General features: G+C 38.0%; 1 protein-coding gene across 1 annotated transcript in view; it reads left to right on the top strand.

Annotated features, from left to right (window-relative positions):
* Window positions 1-80: 80 nt before the first annotated feature.
* Window positions 81-5,656, top strand: part of LOC126365846 (queuine tRNA-ribosyltransferase accessory subunit 2-like) — a 97,182-nt gene continuing 91,606 nt past the window's right edge. Inside the window, exon 1 of the mRNA XM_050008488.1 lies at window positions 81-329. The gene's annotated coding sequence lies outside the window, so the exon portion shown is untranslated. The remainder of the gene's footprint in view (window positions 330-5,656) is intronic.

The following is a 5,656-nucleotide window of genomic DNA, read 5'->3' as shown; positions in this document are numbered from 1 at the left end:
TATTTGCGAATATCATATCTGCGCATAGATGCACACTAACGAGGCAAATGGAGAGGCAGGTTGGAGAAAAACTGCTCGAATCTATGGGTGCATTACACATCTATATAGACAAATTGTAGTACGTCGATCTGAAATTGCCAAAAATCTGGCTCGTGAAGCGTGGCTGAGTCAGCTGTTACTTCAGCCTAATCAATCCGTGTGCGCACACTTAATTCTAGAAAGGTTGATATGCGTTGGTGTCTCAAAAACTATTGTTGGCTATATTGAAGTGGGTATATAGGAGCCACACGTGTTTATAGGATGCTGACAGCAAGGAATACAGCGATCAGGTATGTTAGCAGTGTAATAAAGTAATAACAATAATTACTATTATTACAATAATAAAAAAATCAGAGCTGTAGACCCTGTGAAAAGAAAGAAACTGTATTGTAAAAAAAATCATTGCAGATTGTTTACTGTTGGGAGTTAAGGAAAATGACGAATCCTTATTATGTTGATAACTTAAATATGATGAATTATATTCGACTTGGGTAATTTACTCCTTTTCATAAACTCCTTCGTCACGATTGTGTACATTTGTGCAAGTCTTTAATATAATGCAGAAGAAGATCCAAATCTTTATAATTTTTTATTGCCATGAATCGCAATGTAGCAGTCAGTCTCTCACTAGGTGAATTCGATTTCTTCATACAGGTTTTCTGTCGTATCATATGAGGGTTACAGCCTTTAATGAATAATTGTATGTCTTCAGGTGCTTGTGGAAAACTAACATCACTTAACGAGCCACTGAGTGGGCCACTTCAACTGTTCTCTGTGCCTCTGAAACATCACTACCCTTTTTTAAAGGACAAGTTGAAGATATTCATCACAGAAAGAAACTTGTTTCAATAGGAATTGGTGACATGAGAGTATAACCACTTGCCCTGAAAGTGCTTCCTGTAAACTGACAGATAGCGGGTTGGCAGAACAGTGTCACGGGAACTCGGCAGTTCTGCAGCATTTTATTCCATGCACAGATATCTTCCCAGGTAAACCGTAATGTGTGAACATAACTTCTGACAGTACAACGCATTAACAGTACAAATAAGTTGTTCAATAGCAATAGGAACAACGTAATTATTCTGCAGCACTCAGTCTAATTTTTAAAAAGTTACATCGAGTAAAAGAGGACATCCATCGGTAATTTCTGGACTACTCACGGACATATATATACAGTCAATATTTACAATGCTAGCTGCAGTGGCACAATTACAGTCATTGGTGGCGTTGGGTTGGGGGAGGGACGGGGGAAAGGGCTGGGTGCAAGTACCTAGAGTGGGGCCTGTCCTCCTTCCCCACCTATGTCATTCCCAACCCACTCTCATCCCAATTCGATAAAAAAGCAAAATAAGTAATAAAACCTATTAGAAAAACAGTCTAGTTTATTTTTTATACTTTACTAAAACAAGATACAAACTCTATTTTCTCTGGTATATCAATATTTGATACAGCTATTTGACTGTGCATCCTTATGTAAACAAAATACTGTACACAGCTGTATTCTTTGGCCAAAGGCATATTTGATGCTGCTATCCTTACTTGTGTATATTATGCAGTTGTACCAAGTCTCTTCGTTTCTGTGTAACTACTACAACTTACGCCCTGTAAGCCTTATTAACGAAACTGCAATAATATGGCGTATCAAACGAAATGCGTCGCTGATTTGAAGGTTCATTGATAGGTAGAGCAGAACCTGCTACCTTCAGTGGAAAGTAGACAAGAGATGCATAAGTAATATGATATTAATAGCAACCTCAGACCCGTTTCTGAAGATGGTGCAGTTAGCTATAATGAAGCAGATGCAGACTTTGGTTCACTAAAAGGATACTGTGAAAGTGCAATTAGTCCCCAAAGAAGATTGTTTAAAAATGTGGCTGCAGCTAATTGCCCATTGATTCACTGACATTTTTATTTGATCCCCTGACAAAACTCTGCCATCTGGTGAGCAAGATGTATGAGACAGGCGAAATACCCTCAGACTTCAAGAAGAATATAATAATTCCAATCCCAAAGAAATTAGGTGTTGACTGATGTGAAAATTACTGAACTATCTGTTTAATAAGTCACAGCTGCAAAACACTAACCCGAATTCTTTACAGACGAATGAAAAAACTGGTAGAAGCCAACCTCAACGAAGATCAGTTTGTATTCCGCAGAAATATTGGAACATGTGAGGCAATACTGACCCTACGACTTACCTTACAACATAGATTAAGGAAAGGCAAACCTACGTTTCTAGCATTTGTAGACTTAGAGAAAGCTTTTGACAATGTTGACTGGAATACCCTCTTTCAAATTCTAAAGGTGGCAGGGGTAAAATACAGGGAGCGAAAGGCTATTCACAATTTGTGCAGAAACCAGATGGCAGTTATAAGAGTTGAGGGAAGCACTGGTTGGGAAGGGAGTGAGACAAGGTTGTTGCCTCTCCCCGATGTTATTCAATCTGTATATTAGTAAAGGAAACAAAAGAAAAATTCGGAGTAGGTATTAAAGTCCACGGAGAAGAAATAAAAACTTTGAAGTTCGCCGATGCCATTGTCATTCTGTCAGAGACAGCAAAGGACTCGGAAGAGCAGTTGAACGGAATGGAAAGTGTCTTGAAAGGAGGATTTCAGATGAACATCAACAAAAGCAAAACGAGGATAATGGAATTTAGTCTAATAAAGTTGGGTGATGCTGAGGGAATTAGATTAGGAAATGAGACACTTAAAGTAGTAAAAAAGTTTTGCTGTTTGGGGAGCTAAATAACTGATGATGGTCGAAGTAGAGAGAATATAAAATGTAGACTGGCAATGGCAAGGAAAGCGTTTCTGAAGAAGAGAAATTTGTTAATATCGAGTATTGATTTAACTGTTAGGAAGTCGTTTCTGAAAGTATTTGTATGGAGTGTAGCCATGTATGGAAGTGAAACGTGGACGATAAATTATTTGGACAAGAAGAGAATAGAAGCTTTAGAAATGTGGTGGTACAGAAGAATGCTGAAGATTAGATGAGTAGATCACATAACTAATGTGGAGGAGTTGAATAGAATTGGGGAGAAGAGGAGTTTGTGGCACAACTTGACAAGAAGAAGGCACCAGTTGGTAGGACATGTTCTGAGGCATCAGGGGATCACCTATTCAGTATTGGAGGGCAGCATGGATGGTAAAAATCGTAGAGGGAGACCAAGAGATGAATACGCTAAGCAAATTCAGAAGGATGTAGGCTGCAGTAGGTACTGGGAGATGAAGAAGCTTGCACAGGATAGTGTAGCATGGAGAGCTGCATCAAACCAGTCCCAGGACCGAAGACCACAACAACAACAACCCATGTGATTACATTTTGAACAAAATGTGTACTCGTAATATAGAACATGTCAACTTAAACCTGTTTTCTTTCAATATTTAACCGATTTATTCCTATTTAATACGTCAAAGTGTTAATACTTATATTAACGTTGCATACATTTTTAACCCATTTTTACGCCCTGAAAATTATTTACATACTACATCAGACTCATATTAACATTTTTTCTCTCAGTATTCACGTTTTCATGTATTCATTCATTCGTTTCATTGTCCAGTCAGCATTTACAACAACAACATCAACAAAAAATTGAATGGAGACCAGTTGTGAAAGCAAATGCTGTCTGCATTTTTCATTCATTGATACATATACTCTTCAACACTATAAAATTCTTTTTCCATTAAATAATCCTGTAAAAGTTTTTGGATGGTCTTTTTGCTCACATTGGCCTGCAAACTCTTTGGAAGGCATTTTATGAGTTTGACACCCAAGTATCAAGGACCTATTTCAGCAACTCTCAGTCTGTGTTGTGTACTTCTCAGCTAGCCTTTATTTCTTGTTTCGTATGTATGAATGTCTGGATTTCTTTCTAGTGCTGCATTTCCTTTTATTTTGTAAATGTATAGAGCTGGAAATGTCAGTATTTTTAGATTATGGAAAACAGTTCTGCATGAGTCTATTTGTTCCTTGTTCAAGATGGTCCTAACAGCTTTTTTCGCAATGTAAAACTACTTTTTGTATTTTTGCTGCTGGAATTTCCCCAAACAGTAATTCCATATTGTAGATATGGTCCAAATAGAGCATGGGGCACCATACATAGAAGCATTTAACTGGTATAATGTGCAAGCTGTTTCATAACAAATATTGCAGTCCCTAATTTACAGCAAACATTATATATATATGATTCTTGAGTTTCTCCCGGCGTATTTGATAATCAAAATATCCACGGGTGTACTGCCGGTCTATAGTGTCCAACGGGCACAATATTTCGGCGATCAAACATGTCGCCATCATCAGGTGAACTGACGGACTGAGCTCCTGTGAACGTGCCGGCACGGAGATCCGTACGCTATGGCTGCTCAGGGGGAACTGGGTTCGGTCGCGGCGGCGGCTGATTTAAATACCCTCCGCCCGCGGCGCGCTCCCTCCACCTGATGATGGCGACATGTTTGATCGCCGAAATATTGTGCCCGTTGGACACTATAGACTGGCAGTACACCCGTGGATATTTTGATTATTATATATATACTCCACTGGAGCATATTGTCACCTGTAATCACCAAAAATTTAATAGTGGTAGCTTCCAGTCTTGTTTCACCTATGAGTATATCTATGTGTTCTCCCTCTTCTGTATTTGTGAACACCATGAACATTGTCCTTTTTAGATTTAAAATTAGACCATGTTGTATAAGCCACTGTGCTGTGTTAGTAATTGAAATACACACACTTCTTTCCAGTGTTCGCAGATTTTTTTCCGTATTCATTAGAGTCGTATCATCTGCATATAATCTTTTTTATCTTTCTCACTATCACCAATATTGTTTACAAATAGGTTGAACAAAAGTGGGCGAAATACAGATTCTTGAGGAACTCTGTACTTAATATTCCTGATTGCATACCTGCATCCAGTTTCTTTTTCCACATACTGCTTTCTGTTGCTGATGTACGATTTTATCCACTTGGTGCATTTCCACGAATACCATGTATCTTTAAGATGTATGTGTACTGTTAGTACAGTCTGAAATAACTGAAACCCATGCAGCTCAGATTCAAAAGACTACTTCCTTAACGCAATTGCTTATCATTAACATACTAAAAAAATTCATGAACATGTAACAGTGCATGTCGTATTTATCAAACTTTTCACTTTTGCTTTTAACTTTGCCGTTCTTTTCCTTCCTTCCTTTTTTCTTTGTGAGTGGGGACACTAGTTTTTGGTCTTTCTGGGGAATTGCCCAGACTTCCAAAGCCACTTTTTGCCTCTAGGCAGATCGTATTATTATTTATTTGCTGTCAACACTGCTATGCATAGCAGCATCATATCGAATTGTTGGCCATCTTCTACATTACAGTAGGCACTGTAAATAGTTCATTTAGCTCTTTATGTAAATATTATTATACCTCATTTAATTGCTATGTTGCACTCATTGATGATAGCTGATGCTAGAAAGAACAACTTATTAATGATGTACTTCTATGATTAGATGAATGAATAGTTCAAGTGCTACCATGTACAGTTGAATAGTTACACAACTTTAATTTTAACACATCTGCAGCCACAGCAATATCAACCTTTCTGCATCTAGGACACAACAGATTCTGCAGTGAGATA

Source organism: Schistocerca gregaria, chromosome 4 (genome assembly GCF_023897955.1).
Source record: "Schistocerca gregaria isolate iqSchGreg1 chromosome 4, iqSchGreg1.2, whole genome shotgun sequence".
NCBI lineage: Eukaryota > Metazoa > Arthropoda > Insecta > Orthoptera > Acrididae > Schistocerca > Schistocerca gregaria.
Note: the sequence above shows the minus strand (reverse complement) of the source record. Positions and strands in the feature narration are given on the sequence as shown.